The 14,829-nt window shown below is 45.2% G+C and overlaps 1 protein-coding gene across 7 annotated transcripts in view; it reads right to left on the bottom strand.

The window, feature by feature from the left end:
* CUX2 (cut like homeobox 2) overlaps nucleotides 1-14,829 on the bottom strand; it is a 228,844-nt gene that overhangs the window by 194,209 nt on the left and 19,806 nt on the right. For 2 of the 7 annotated variants that reach the window (XM_075120084.1, XM_075120085.1), the window contains exon 2: nucleotides 5,059-5,142. The exons of the other annotated variants lie outside the window; for them this stretch is intronic. The gene's annotated coding sequence lies outside the window, so the exon portion shown is untranslated. The remainder of the gene's footprint in view (nucleotides 1-5,058; nucleotides 5,143-14,829) is intronic. 7 annotated transcript variants of the gene reach the window in all.

Here is a 14,829-nt window from a genome sequence, read left to right as displayed (position 1 = left end):
TCCCAGCCCAGTGCCGTCACCAAGGCAGCACAGTGACTTCTATTCTCAAGTCTGTTACAGACATGTAGCTAGATCATGCAAAGGTGAGTTCCTGAGTCCTTGCAGATCACACCCCTGTTGTGTGACCCACTGCACATCATTTATCATCTCTGTGCCTCTGTTTCCATGTCACGAGGCTTTCCTACCTTCATTACGCAAGGTGACTGAAGCATAGGAGATCTCACAGGAACGTTCATATTCATGCTGGTAGTGGAGTTTTTCAGTACACTGCAAACAACCCATTGCACAGTGAGATTTAAAAAACATTCACAGGTGTTTAAAATGCCATGTAATCAAGTTACCAAAAATATAAATAGTAAGCATTAAAATACATTAAAGCAGTAATTAAATTAGGCCATTCACTCCCTGAGAGTGCTTGCTGCTTCCTATTTCCATAATAGCCAGAAGCCTGTTCCGTTTGGCTGTTGTCATTTTAAAGCACTCGCTAAGACAAGCATCAGGTTGAAATCCTGTTTGGAAGAAGTGGTCTAACAGGTTGCATGATGGCTGTGCTGCTATATATTCCACACATCTGGAACCAGTTCTGAGACCCACTTCTGCATGTTCTCCCACATTCGGGGGAAGTGAACACTTGCAAGCATTTTTAAATAAGATGCAAATGTTGAAACCACCACGGCGGAAGATATGGCCAACAGCAAGCCCGCATGTAACTGGGATCTTAATTGATCCAGGTGAGAGAGAAAATATTTATTTAGGGTAAGGAGATTGTCAGAAGGCAATGAGTTTTAAAAGTAAAATTACAATGCACCGAGGGCAAAACTATGCAAAGACGCCAGTCTGAATGGTAATTATCATCATCAATATCTGCCAGCAAAAGGCCTTCCCAACTGATCTGTCAGCACTCAATGAGCAACCACAAAGTAATCTTTAATACAGCAGCACCATATTTATGAGACTCTTACCTTTTCCGTTATTTAAAAAAAGGGGGGAGGGGGCCTTACTTTTCAAGGAGTTCTATTAACTCAAGCTTTCAAGCTAGCTTCAGGCCAAAATCTGACACTCAGGACTCCACGTAAAAGGAGATGTACTTTATGCCTGTCTTTACAAAAGGAATACATATGGCTGTTAGGATGCAAGATTGAAATGATGATTTCGGTTGCTGTTTTGTGCTCTTAAAACATAAACAGCACAATCCCGCTCCCACCCCCAAATAGATCTTTTTAATGTATTAAGAAAACTTGGCTCTTTTAATATTAAAAAGAACAAGAGAACTGGGCAAGCTGTTCCCTTCTGAAACTTTGCCTTTGCTCATGCACAGAATTGGTCTAAAGACCCATCACCATTACATTATGGACTAGTCAATGGAATTGCTCCCCTTGCCTTTAATGCTCTTACCAGCTAGACCGCAGAGCCACCATTACCATTATGGCTGGAAGAATTAGTTGCCAGTCTTCAACTGAATTTAAAAATTAAGGCCAGATCCTCAGCTGATGTTAATCAGCACGGAGCTTCTATCATTTATAGATCACTGAGGATCTGACCCTAAACTGGTTTCGGAAGGGTTGGTGCCCCTTGTGTGATCACTTTCCACAAATAGGGCACATGTGTTTAGCGGGAACGTTTGTGGAAGCAGCTGATAGTCCGCAAGCGCGAATTCTGAACTGTATAAAAGCGAACACACAATCTAGGTGTTGTGCTCATCCCGCGGGGAACAGAAACAATCCCCATGTAACCTATGCAGCCAATCAAAACGAACCAGCACTGCATGTGTTTTTAATACCAACACCTCTCTCAAACGATCTATAGCCCAACGATTACTCACGGAAAAGAGTCAGCAAATTATGGCCAACAACAAATGAATATGGGAAAATCATAAGCTGCTCATAAAAAAAGCTTCCTGATGAAGAAAGGAGCAAAGACACTCAAGAGTGCCCCGACTATCTGTGCAAGGCAGGTCAGCAATATCTTGTGCTCAGCAATACTGAAGACAGCCAACAGATCTGAGAGAATCATGGGTGTTTGGGGCTAGATGCTCAGACAGCGGGTGCGAATGGGCAGAGAGCTCCTGGCCCCAACAGTTTACCAGCAGATCCAACAGTCATACAGCCGTTGGGAGAAGGAAGCCGCCTCCCCGACAACACAAAACAAACAGGGGGCTTGGAGAGTCTTGTCCTATTCGGATTCTTATACAGAGTCTTGCATCGTAGGCTGTGAACAGCTTCCACAACACGACAAGCATTTGCCACATGCAGTGCTTTCTGTCCTCTCCCCAGGGTGTAAGGAGAATGTGGAATCCCTTCCCCCATCAAGGAATCCACTGATCCCACCCGTGCAGCCCCCTGCACATGGCAACTGCCTGCAAGACTCAGATTCACCCAAGAGAAATCCCATGATCTCTTATCACCAGAAATCCCCAGCCCTTCTCTGTTTGATGTGTATTTCCCAGAGAAGCTGTCCCACACTGCAGGAAGACAGAAGTGGGGCAGGGCTGCATGGGGGTCAAATTCGTCAACATTGCGGGATGGGGGTGGGGGAGTCACCTAGTGGCAGCAAAACCCATCAGATGTCATTGGAAGAGACCCTGAAGCTGGTGAAATCTGGATTGTTGTCTCGTCCTCACATCAAATACAATCAGTGAGCAATAAACACAAGCCACATGTGTGGATCCACCAGACACTTTCCTGGCACTGCCGTTTGGAAGGGCAAGAAAATCATCGTGCTGACACAGCAGCGACAGTCCTTTCTAAGCAGACGGGACAACACCATCCCATGGACAGCGCTGGAGGCCAAGGTGTAGATGGGCTTGAACAACATTTAAATCTCATCAGCTCCTTGCGGTGAAACAAGCTTCCCCGAGGCCCGAGCATGATTTGGGGACACAAGCCCATCTGCCCCAGAAGACACTGCAGTGATTTTAGCATGTTGCAGAACGATGACATTGTACGTACAACACCTCCACGTGGCTGGTTTAGTTGCATGAATGGGAGCAAAGGCGCAGGCGTTTCTATGCCAGGGCTAGCACCGTAGTTGGATAAAGACCAGGGCTAGATCATGGCTTCTCTACAGAGTTATACTCAGACTTTGATATCATCCATAGGATCATAGCAGTGTGGCAAGACCCTCAAGTGTGGCAGACTTTGAAATGCAGATACCATCTGATACTCTGTCACCCGATGGTTGCAACCTGACTAACAGCATCCCTGTTGTTGCACCAAGGTTTCTAGTGGAGTTTCCCAATCTGACTGGAAGGGACTTTTTCAGAACCCCGTTACCAGCTTGCCGATGTCCCCCCAAACACCATTCTATTGGCATTTTTTCATTATTCCATTAAGCAAAATTTCCTCGTTAGGAAGTAAATGTTTTTCCATCAATAACAATGGATAACTAAATCAAACCGTTAGCGCGTACTCTTATCTCTTAAACAGATCCATGGATTTACTAACTAATCAGTCGATGAATCAAATATATGATTCAAGTCTGACAATAAATCCAGCCAGTCTATTTTGGGGAGGAGGGAGGACCGCAGCCATGCTGAGTATTTGCGTATTACTAAAAACAAACAATCCTGTAAATAAAGAGAACCTCCATCCTGTCTCCACAATGCTACTCTTATTGAGTGAGTCAGATGTTCTGCTGATTAAAAATTGATCCATTTCAAAATCTAATCAACAGAATAGGATTCTTTCATATGTTATCAAGGCAGCTGCTGACAACAAAAACCAAACCTGTTATTAACCCATGAACCCCAATGACCTGAACCTGGCTGGGCCCTGAAACTGTAAATTATTCAGTAGTCCAAGAGCAATATTGGAAGCCTGATGAATTTACGCTCTGACTGGAGCCTTTGTGGGTTAAAGCCAATATCCCAGACCCATTGGTCCCCGGAGAATATAGTTCATGACATGCTGCCACTCTGTGTCATGACTGTGAATACATTACCAGCGTCTGCTCAGCTTCAGCTTTCAGATGTCTAGGCCTTATTTTAAAATGACTCTCTGAATTCAGAGCTGCACAGTGGGAGCAGCAGACAGCTAAAAGGTGCCGTTATTTAAAAGAGGAAGCGAGAGATGGGGTTTTCTCCCCCCCTATAACAAACGTGATCAAAGGCATTGAATTAAATCAGTAGAGCTTAGGGCTTTAATGGCAAATATTTCACTTCCCTGTTTTAAAAATTGCAAGATTGACATGGCTCAGTGTAAAGTATGTTTTTAAAAAGACATGCTATCCACCTACATTTTTCATTGCTTCAAGTCTGGCTTCTCAGGAAAATCTGAGCACCTTGACCTTGAATTAGGCTGCATTTGCCAATTATTTCTTGTTAAAACAAAAACAAAGCAAATAACTAAGGAGGCAATTCTGCTTGCACAGTTACACACCTGAAATGGCATTCGGCAAGCCGATTCTGCTCCTGCACTGCTCCGCCTGCAGCAAGCCCACTATGGAGTGTGAAACTGGGGGAGAATCAGCATGGTTGCACTGGTGTAACTAGAGTCAGAATTTGGCCCTAACTAATGAACTGAGGTTACTACAGCACCAGACAGAAGTGGTACTTAAAAAAATATATAAATGAAAGTCACAGACACATTCCCATTTCAGGGCTTAGTCGCATTTCTGACAACGCTGGGAATGAGCTGCATTTGAAGTTACTCTTTTACTCAAAGCAGCACTTTCCTCCCTTACACAGCAAGCAGAATTGCCTTCTCTTCTGTTCTTCCACACATCTCAGCAGGGGCCTCCTGAGTGGTTCTGAGTCCCATTAACTTCAGTGGCAATGGAAAGCTCTCAGCACCGTCTAGGATTCACATTTTCTAAAGCAAAAATACTGTCTGTGCTATTCTGGACCAGATATCTGGACAAACACAGACTTCATTTCAAATCCCATCTCAGCAATGCATGTGGCCCAGACCCTGCAGCTGGGGTAAATCAACACAGTTCCCCAGACTCCAAAGAAGCTAGGCTCTTTTACACCGACTGGGGATCTGGCCATAAACTGTAAGGCTGAAGATTTAGTGTATCTGCTAGCCTACAAGCTTAACAACAAACAAAAGAATTGACTACCTGCTATCCAGTCAAATACAGTTATATCAGCCCAAATCAGCACGGACTTTTTTTGCAGATCAACATGCACCTCTGTGTTTTTTCCTAAAAAGACAAAGATAAAAATCATATTAAAAACAAAGGCCTTGCGATAAAACCCTCTCAAGATCCTACAACAGGAGCTTTTTAAAACTTGCTTTGCACACGCTATGAGGTTTGTTTACATTCCACCTGGAAAACAAACATTTGCTGTTGATTCACAGACTAAGACTAGGAGGGACCATTACATCATCTAATCTGACCTCTGGGACAACATAAGCCACACAGTTACACCCAGTTACCCCAGTGGTGAGCCCAATAACTTGTGCTTGACTAAAGCATATCTTGCAGAAAGGCATCCAGTCTTGATGTGAAGACAGCAAAAGCATCCATCACTCCCCTTGGCTCTTTGTTCCAATGGGTAATCACCCTCACTGGTAAAAGTTTGTGCCTTATTTCTCATTTGAATTTGTCTGGCTTTAACTTCCAGTTATCGGTTCTTGTTATGTCTTTCTTCACTAGACTAAAAGGTTAATGGTAACCAGATACTCAACACAATATTAACAAGGGGGAAGGAACGCAAGCCAAAATAGGGAAAGAATAAGAAAGAATATTTAGATAAGTTAAATATATTCAAGTCAGCAGGGTCTTATGAAATTCGTCCTAGGGTACTTAAGGAACTACCTGAAGCAATCTCGGAACCATTACCAATTATCTTTGACTGAGAATCCATGGAGGACATGTGAGGTCCCAGAGGACTGGAGAAGGGGAAACATAATATCTATATTTAAATAGTGGGAACAAAGAGGACCCGGAGAACAACAGACCAGTCAACCTAACTTCAATACCTGGAAAGTTATTGGAACAAATTATTAAACAATCAATTTGTAACCATCTAGAGGATAAAAGGATAATAAGGAATAGCCAGCATGGATTTGTCAAGAACAAATCTCGCCAAACCAACCTCATTTCCTTCTTTGACAGGGTAACTGGCCTAGTGGATAGGGAGGAAGCAGCATCTTGATTTTAGCAAGGCTTCAGACACTGTCCTACATGACATTCTCCTACATAATTTAGGGAAATATAATCTGGATGAAATTGCTGTAAGTGGATACACAACTGGTTGAAAGTCTGTACTGCGAGTAGTTATCGGTGATTCACTGTCAAACTGGGAGGGTGTACCTAGTGGGGTCCCACAGGGGTCAGACCTGGGCCCATGACTAGTCAATATTTTCATTAACAACTTGGATAATGGAGTGGAGAGTATGCTTATAAAATTTGTAGACGACTCCAAGCTGGGAGAGGTTGCAAACACTTTGGAGGACAGGATTAGAATTCAAACCAACCTTGATAAATTGGAGAATTGGTCTGAATTCAACAAGACAAAATTCAATAAAGACAAGTATAAAGTACTTCACTTAGGAAGGAAAAAAAATCAACTGCACAACCACAAAATGGGGAAGAACTGGCTAGGCAGTAGTATAGCTGAAAAGGATGTGGAGGTTTAGTGGATCACAAATTGAATATGAGTCAACAATGGGATGCAGCTGTGAAAAAGGCTAATGTCATTATGGTATGTATTAACAGGAGGGTCATAATGTAAGACATGGGAGGTAATTCTCTGGCTCTACTCAGCAAGCATGAGGCCCCAGTTGGAGTTCTGTGTGCTGTTCTGGGCACCACGCTTTAGGAAAGATGTGGACAAATTGAAGGAAGACCAGAGGAGAGCAACAAAAATTATAAGAGGTTTCGACAACCTACTATATGAGGAAAGGTTAAAAAAAATGAAAATGTTTGTAAAAAGGAGACTGAAGGGGGGACCTGATAGTCTTCAAATATGTTAAGAGCTGTTATAATGGAGGACTGATTATCTGTTCTCTATGTCCACTGAAGGCAGGACAAGTAGTAATGGGCTTAATCTGCAGCAAGGAAGATTTAGGTTAGATATTAAGAAAAACTTTCTAACTATAAGGGTCGTTAAGGAGGTTGCGGAATCCCCATCACTGGAGGTTTGTAGGAACAGGCTCGACAAACCCCTATCAGGGATGATCTAGGTTTACTTGGCTCTGCCTCAGCGCAGGGGGCTGGACATGACGACTTCTCAAGGTCCATTCCAGCCTCACATTTCTGTGATTCTAGATTAAGGAAGCCTTTAGTCCCCGTCTAGCAGTTTCACTTTTGAATCTCACAAGCTAACACAGCAATGTTGTGTTTGGGTTTCCAATAAAACATGAGACAATTCGCACATGTGTGTAAATTTTATAGGAAAAAAATGTCTACACACTAATTTTTGTAAACCCCACACACTTTAAAAAAACACCTTTTTTTTAAAACCAAAACTACTTGATTGTGGCCCTATAGTAAACTTTCTATTTAACAAAAACTAACTGGATGCAGACAGCACTGTACAGTCATTCAATTTAATTCACCTAGAGCGATAACCATAAAATATGACAGAGCAAAACACTGGCGCCATATAAACTAAACTCAAAGACTACAATGAATCTTTGCTTAAATAATAATATATTTATAAGTTTAATGCCTCTCCAACCTCTCCTTAAAACCAGAATAATCCTCCAGGGGCATCCTTAGACCTGCGAATATCGATCCTGTCTGGTCTGTGATTTCACTGTGAGCATCATTTCCAAGGGGCACGTGATGCTGCATGCGTTTGGTGCCTTTGGTGGGAGCTGAACATACTTCCTTGCATCTTCATAAAACATGGGTCACCCCAGGTTGTAGAAATGATGCAAAAGCCCTACAGAGCCCAGATGTGGTGCTGATCCCCCAGAGCTACTACTGAAGTCAACAGGAATGTAAGGGTGCTCACAGGTCCACCTGCTGTTATACACCTGGTACTACAGAACTGGCATTGCCTAGCGGCTTTTTGCCCAGTCTAATCTGTATTACTTCCCTGCACCCACTGGGAGTCGTAACGCCTCCCACATTTCATTAATGTGCTATTCGCTCCCTCTTCTAAATCATTCTTGGAGATCAAGGCTAGTGAGACCTATGGTGAAACCAAGCCTCAGTCAGGTCCTTGCAGCCTCGCTACCCCCTGCTCTGTTCTGTCCCAGTCCCACACATCTCTTCTACGTTCCAGACGCTGGATCTCCACAGAGGGGCTGATAACCAAAAATGGCAGAAGGAGGGGTGTTTGAGGACCAGAGCTCAAGTTACTCATAGGTTGACAACTAAAGGCTACTGAATTTAAGCCTATTTCAAGAGCATACAATAAAGCTCTTTGGGTAGAGTAAATGATTCTCTACAAGCTCCTCAGGGTTGGTGTTGAACACATATCTGGTGTGTCTTTATACGCACATCTGCTAATACAAAGTCCTTACAGCAAAGCTCTGTAATCTGGGGTCCAGATTCTCAGTTATGCCAGTGTCAGTCCGGAGCAACTCTGATGACTTCAGTAGACTTAATCTAAAATTACACTGCTATAAGTGAGATCCACGCACATCCACCGTCTTCCACCCACGAGTCTCCCCCAACATCAAGGGAACTCCTGCATGCAGGATATGGTCCAGAGTAACAGCCTATTCTGCAATTATATTAGCATTAAAAAAGCCAAATTGTGCTTTCAGGGTAACTCCAGAGTCACTGAGGGAGTGGGGGAAAGAGATCAGTCTGAACTAGCTGTTACTAGTGATCTGGTGTGGAAACTGCTTTCAGTACAAAATGAAGTGACAGTTAATCGCAGCCCTTCTGAAAATGGCAGCTCTTTGATGTGCAAGAGAAGAGCACTGTAATTGGATGATCAGAAAGTAAAGTTATTTCTGCAAAGCTATCGGCAGATCCTGTCTCCAAATGGGTTTAAACTGGCATTACGTGCTGTCTGCACCTTCCCCGCTCTTGCTGTGGCTTCTGTGAAGACATACCCCAAAGCCAGTGTCTCTTGCAAAAGATTTTGAAATCCCATGGAATATCCTGCATGGTCTGTTTCTCGGATCACCCATATGGGGAAGTAAAAAAAAAAAAAAATCATCAAATCAAATCCAGGCATAATTCAGGGCGAGGCACAGAACTTCCCCAAGAACACTGACCTGGGAGGGCGGAAGTGAGCCTCCCCCTCGCCCCCACAGGAAGGTCGCTGACAGCCGCAGAGAAGCGGTGGCTCATCTGTATGGAGGGAAACAGTGGGTAGAACAGGATTCTAGAACCCCAGGCAGGGATGCGTGGGAGAGGTCCCTGTGCGCAAGGTGGGGTTCATGTGGGCTACAGTGACATCAGCCGCCTGTTTCATGACTGCTTCATCCAGACCAGGGAGACCCTGGACCGGACTAACTCCACTGACTTCAGCATGAGCTGTGTACATCAATCCGGGAGCTAGACAGCCAGCAAGACATACAGGGTGAGTCTGTAACTCCAGCTCCTAGGCGGAGGTGCGGCAGGTGGCTCCGGGCTCTCCTCCACCCACAGGTGCTGCCCTGGCAGTTCCCATTGGTCGCGGTTCCTGGCCAATGGGAGCTGCGGAGTCAGCACTCAGGGCAGGGGCAGCGCGCAGCCCCACCAGCCACGCCTCTGCCGAGAAGCGGCCAGGACAGGTCGCCACTTGCGGGGAGCCACCCAAGTTCAGCGCCCCCCAGGTCCGGCACCCCGAGCCCCTTCCTGCACCCCAACCCTCTGCCCCGAGTCTGCACACTGCACCCCCGGCACGCCCAAACTCCCTCCCAGAGCCAGCACCTCACACCCCTTCCTGCACCACAACTCCCAGTCCTGAGCCCCCTCCCGCACCCAAACTCCCTCCCAGAGCTTACGCCCCTCACCCCCTCCTAAACCACAATCCCCAGCCCTGCATTCAAACTCCCTCCCTCTTAGTTAACTGGCATTTTTCACTTACTGGCACCCTACTTCCCCCCAACATGCCGGATAAAGCAGCTTTTACTGTAACACTGTTGTCTATGGACAGCAGCCAGGTCTCAGATGGGTAACTGAGGGCCACGCCGCACCATCCCAGGGTGAAGCCGGCAGCAAGGGGACAATGTACCCAGAAAAGGCCTTGAGGTAGCCCTCATGGAGCTCCATCCTGATGGGACTAAAGCCACAAGTCTCCAAACCTACCGAACCACAGATCCACAGGGATGTCCATCCCCAACCCGGTGTGATCCCAGGAGCTACACGCAAAAGGCCCGTCCCTCCCACTGCACCATGGGTCCTACTCCCATGACCCCATTTGGCAGGACTGGTCTGTCAGGAGCTACGCTACCAGCGAATGCCCAGGAGCTGTCAGGAGTGAGGCCCGCAGCTGCCCCTGCTCAGTCCTGCTGGCGCCCTAACGAGCCAGGGAGGCTGCCTGATTGGCTGAGGAAGCCACCAGGCTCGTTCTTAGACCTAGCAGCAGCAGCGGCTCGCTGACTGCTCCAAGCATATGCCCATGGACTCGGCCTCCCTGGGCTCACCTCTGCAAGCCCTGCTCCTCCACCACTTCAACCCAGATCCTGCCCTGCACCCCGCCTTGTTCCCCTCCTGTCCCAGCCTTGCTCCTGCCTCAGAACCAGCCCTGCTCCCACCTTCCCTGACTCCTGGTAATCCTGGTCCAACCCTCGCTTGGATTCCTGACTCCAACTCCGCCTTGACCCTTGGCTTTGGCATTCACACGCCGACCACTAGGCCAGACTGACTGCCTTGAAACTAGGTCAGACTCCCACCTCCGACCACTAGGCCTGACTGCCTACGAACCGATTTCCTGACAGTAGGTCGCTTTTAGCAGCAGCACTAGCTTCCATTCAGAGATCCTGGGAGAATCGGTAGCAGAGTGTGGCTCCTCCGCCTCCCCTTGGCACAGCCCCGAAATCCCTAAGCCCCGACTCTGCTGAGCTGAGGGGTAGGAGAATGCGCCCTGTTGGGCCACTCTCAGGGAAGGGCAGTCCAGGGCCATGTTGAGAACGGTCTGCAAGATGGACTAGCTGCCTACAAAGAGCAGAGCCACTACACCCGAGTCCTCTGCCCCCACCCTGCTGTCCCAATAAATCACAACCCATTTTTCTTTTAATTCACCTTCGATGAGGTGACCCTTTTGTACACGAAGCATCCCCCGCCCCCCGCATTCTATGCCCAGTCTCCACTGACAGCAAAGTCCTAGAAACTGCTGCCCGTGAAGCATTTACAGTGGACTCAATTCAGCCAAAAAAATTAATTTTTCCTTCAGGCTGCAGATGTATGTTCTTGAGGTTTCAGCCAGGGGTGAAATATGGGATTTTGCAGAAAAGATAAAAGCCCAAGAAAAAACAGATTCATAATAGGGATGAGAAAAGACTTAACCGGGGTGGTGCTGGTCAGTTCCAGAGAGAGACAGAGACACAGACACAGAGAGTGTGTGTGTATATGCACACATGGCAACTGTAAGCATGCCCAAACACACATGCAATTCGAAGGCCCAATGCTGCATTACTTTCAACCCACAAAATCCCACTGCCTTCAGTGGATACACAGGAATGGAGGATCAGACCCTCCAACAATGCTGGAAAGGAGCGAAAAGCAAGAACTGTTTCACGCAGTGTTTCTAGTCCGTACTGTTTTGCTGAACATCAACACCAGGGGCTGTGAGTTTTCCCAGTTAATTATACTGCAGGATTTGCTGAGCTCATGTTACAATTCCAATTATAAAGCAATGGAAATCCTAGACCCTCAGCCGCCTGATCAGAATTGTGAACCATGCGGGTGTGAGGAGCTAATATCACCTTGGGATGGCAACTTCTGAAGCCCTCACAATGCAACTGAATATCCAGCTGTCCATTCTTTTCATGCCCTGCTCTCTCAGAGGGACTTATGAAAGTCCCAATTCACCAGGGTGGCAACTTCAAGGAGGGTGCGTAGCATTTCGCAGGAAGCACCGGGCACCTCGCAGGATCGAGCCCCCAGCGCTTCACATTGCAAGAGTCACCCCATTTTCACAGCTTGCAGGAGCCATGCCCAGGATGTCTGAGGGAAAGTCGGCCTTCGCTCTCAGCCCTCGGCTGCAGCAAACGTTGTGCCTTAAAAAAAGCCATAAAACTCTTTTACAACCAAAGATAAAATTTGATATTTTTCAAAGATTTTTTTTTTCCCCATCGGAAGTTGCCAATCCTGCAGATTAAGCAGTTTGCAGGAGGTTGTCGGGGGGGGGGGGTGTCAACTTTTATCACAGGGTAGCTAAGCTCTGAAAGCTTCAGTGGCATCAGAACTGACCCAGTCTAGCTCTCACCCTCCTTCCTTCACTTGACACAGAAATGGCACAATCAGTCCCAAGTGGCACAGACATGAAGTGTTATTTCTGTTACATAAACTCTTGGATCCGGGCATTTCAACCTCTTGCACAATTAAAGAGCTGAGAAGAAGAAGCTCTTAGATACTGAATTCAGTTATTTTGAAAGCTGCATCAATGCATTACCAACAGAAGAGGAGAAATACTAAATATTGACTTTTTTCCTCAAATACAATGGCATTTTGAAAATCCAACCAACCAAGCGTCCATTTTACAAGAGAAACATATCACACGGTTGCTTAACCACCACCCTGAGAGCAAAATTTTATCACTCCAGCCCCCTAGATATTCCCACAGGGCCAAATTCTGTCCCCAGTTATACCAGTGTAAACTGAAATCAAAGCAGATACTCCAGATTTAGGGCTTGATTCAAAGTCCATTGAAGTGAATGGAAAGACTCTTTTCAATTTCAATTGACTTCAGGTCAGTTCTTTATACGAGTAAGATCACAGCCTGGCCCATTCATTCTATGGGTTTTAAAGCAGTTGAGAGCCAAGACAAGATTTAGCACTCCTGAATGTATCTATTGAGTGTGCTAATCCCCCAAAATGTTAGGAGTTGGAGCTGGAGGAGACATACTAAGGAATCTACTTAACAATATCAACCTCATAAACCCAGAAATCATGAGATTTATGATTTTCAAGCCAGATTTCTTTTAAAATAGTAAGTTTAGGTCCTTTTTATTTGCCTTCTAGTTTCTGAGCCTAAAGGGTTTGTGATTTCAAGCTTTAGAGCAAACGTACATCTTTTAAAATTAAAGCTGGAATTCTCATGTGGATTCCCACAGCTGAGGCTTTACGGGAAAAAAATGCTAAAATTGTGAGACTTGTAATAAAATTGTGAGAGTGGGCAACATTCACCAGGGTTGCTCCCTACAGTATATTGGGTCCAACCTAGTTTCTCTCAAGTAACCGGACTTCCGCCACCTCCCGATGGAAGGTCATCCCATGCTTTAGCAACATGGCCACACCCGGTTGTGTTCATCGCCTTACTTAGCTGTTTTGTGCAGCTATAGAGAACACACTGATGAGTACATTCCAGTGGGCCATTATGCCAGTTTAATATGGTTACCTGTAATGTCAATGCCCCATTTCCTCTGTCACTGTCTAATGAAAATATCATACTGATTTGGACACAGCAGTAGAGAATGCTGCAGATTTGCCCCTTGATAAATCAGACATACTGTATAATTTCATTATGCTACACTGCAGATATTGGTAAACAGGCCTTGAAAGAGAAACTCAGCTCAAAAGGCATTTGGAAGGGCTAGGTACCAGGAAAAAAATTATCCATGTTTTAATAGACATCAAGATTTCTTTTTATATCAGTCACCCAGTAACCTCTTTTGTTCTGTCTAAATAAGCTCTGGTGGGGCTAGATTCTGCCAGGAGAAAATCTGGTGTAATTCAGCTGCAGTTAATGATGCATTATTGAAGTTAATGGAGTTACTCGGGATTCACAAAGGAGTAAGTGAGAGCTGGAGCGGTCTCACAACAGGAATGGCCCTTTTGCAACATAATATATGACCTATTTGGTTTAACCACCAGCACTCCAGCAATGTGCATTATCTGTGATGATGTATGTAAACAGCTACTGATTTGTCTCCTCATCCTACCTGTTATGTAGGAAGCAATCAGTCTTTTTGCACTGCCAGGGGAAAAGGAAAATCTCCCATGATCACCAATTTAAAGAGAAGTAAGATCTTCCCCTTCACTTCCTCCTCAGTACCTAATAATCACACTTGTGTGAAGCTGTTGCCGTACATAACGAAAAGGGAAAGCATCCTTGGAGAGCCCAACAATCAGACAATTTTTAAGATCATGGAGCATTAAACCATTCCCAGTAGGGTTTACTAATCAAACAGCCAAATCCTTCATAACCAACCAATCCCTACAGAACAATTAAATCCTTCCCCTTTAAAACTCTTGGCATACTGTCTGGGGACAAAAAGAAAAATTTGCAAAATTCATTTGATAAATTAACCAGGGAAAAGGAAGAAGTGAATCAAGCTTTGTTCTTTTCGGTTTTTTTAATTATGGAATTCACAATGCCTGAATAATGTTTAATAAGGTCTATGAAAATTCCTAACAGTATTACAACACAACACAAAAGAATTAACCTGGTTACCGTGAAAAATTGCATATTTAATTAAGAACAGAGAGTTCAAAACTATCCAGAGATTTCAGAAGTACTGTTGCCTAAGGGCCTAAATTACATGCTTGCGGTGCTGCTAACAGTGCCAGTACGCACAATCATTACCCAAGTGCCCCCATTAAGTGACAATGGGCAGATGACATCAAATTCATTTCAAAAGCAACAGGAACTGAAGCATTCGCTTGGGTAGTTTGAGGGAAAGCGACTATCCTGCTGGTACAAATCAGACCCCTTGTTGATAAAAGCAATAATTAAAGAATAATGTTAATTAGCTGCTTTTATTTGAAAGAAAGTACAGTAGCAGGAGACTTAAGTACTGGAGTCAGGCCTACACAGTTCTGCGCAGCCTT

The sequence above is a fragment of the Caretta caretta genome, chromosome 15 (assembly GCF_965140235.1).
Source record: "Caretta caretta isolate rCarCar2 chromosome 15, rCarCar1.hap1, whole genome shotgun sequence".
Classification (NCBI taxonomy): Eukaryota; Metazoa; Chordata; order Testudines; family Cheloniidae; genus Caretta; species Caretta caretta.
The sequence above is the reverse complement of the archived record's forward strand: the minus strand, read 5'-3'. Positions and strand labels throughout refer to the sequence as shown.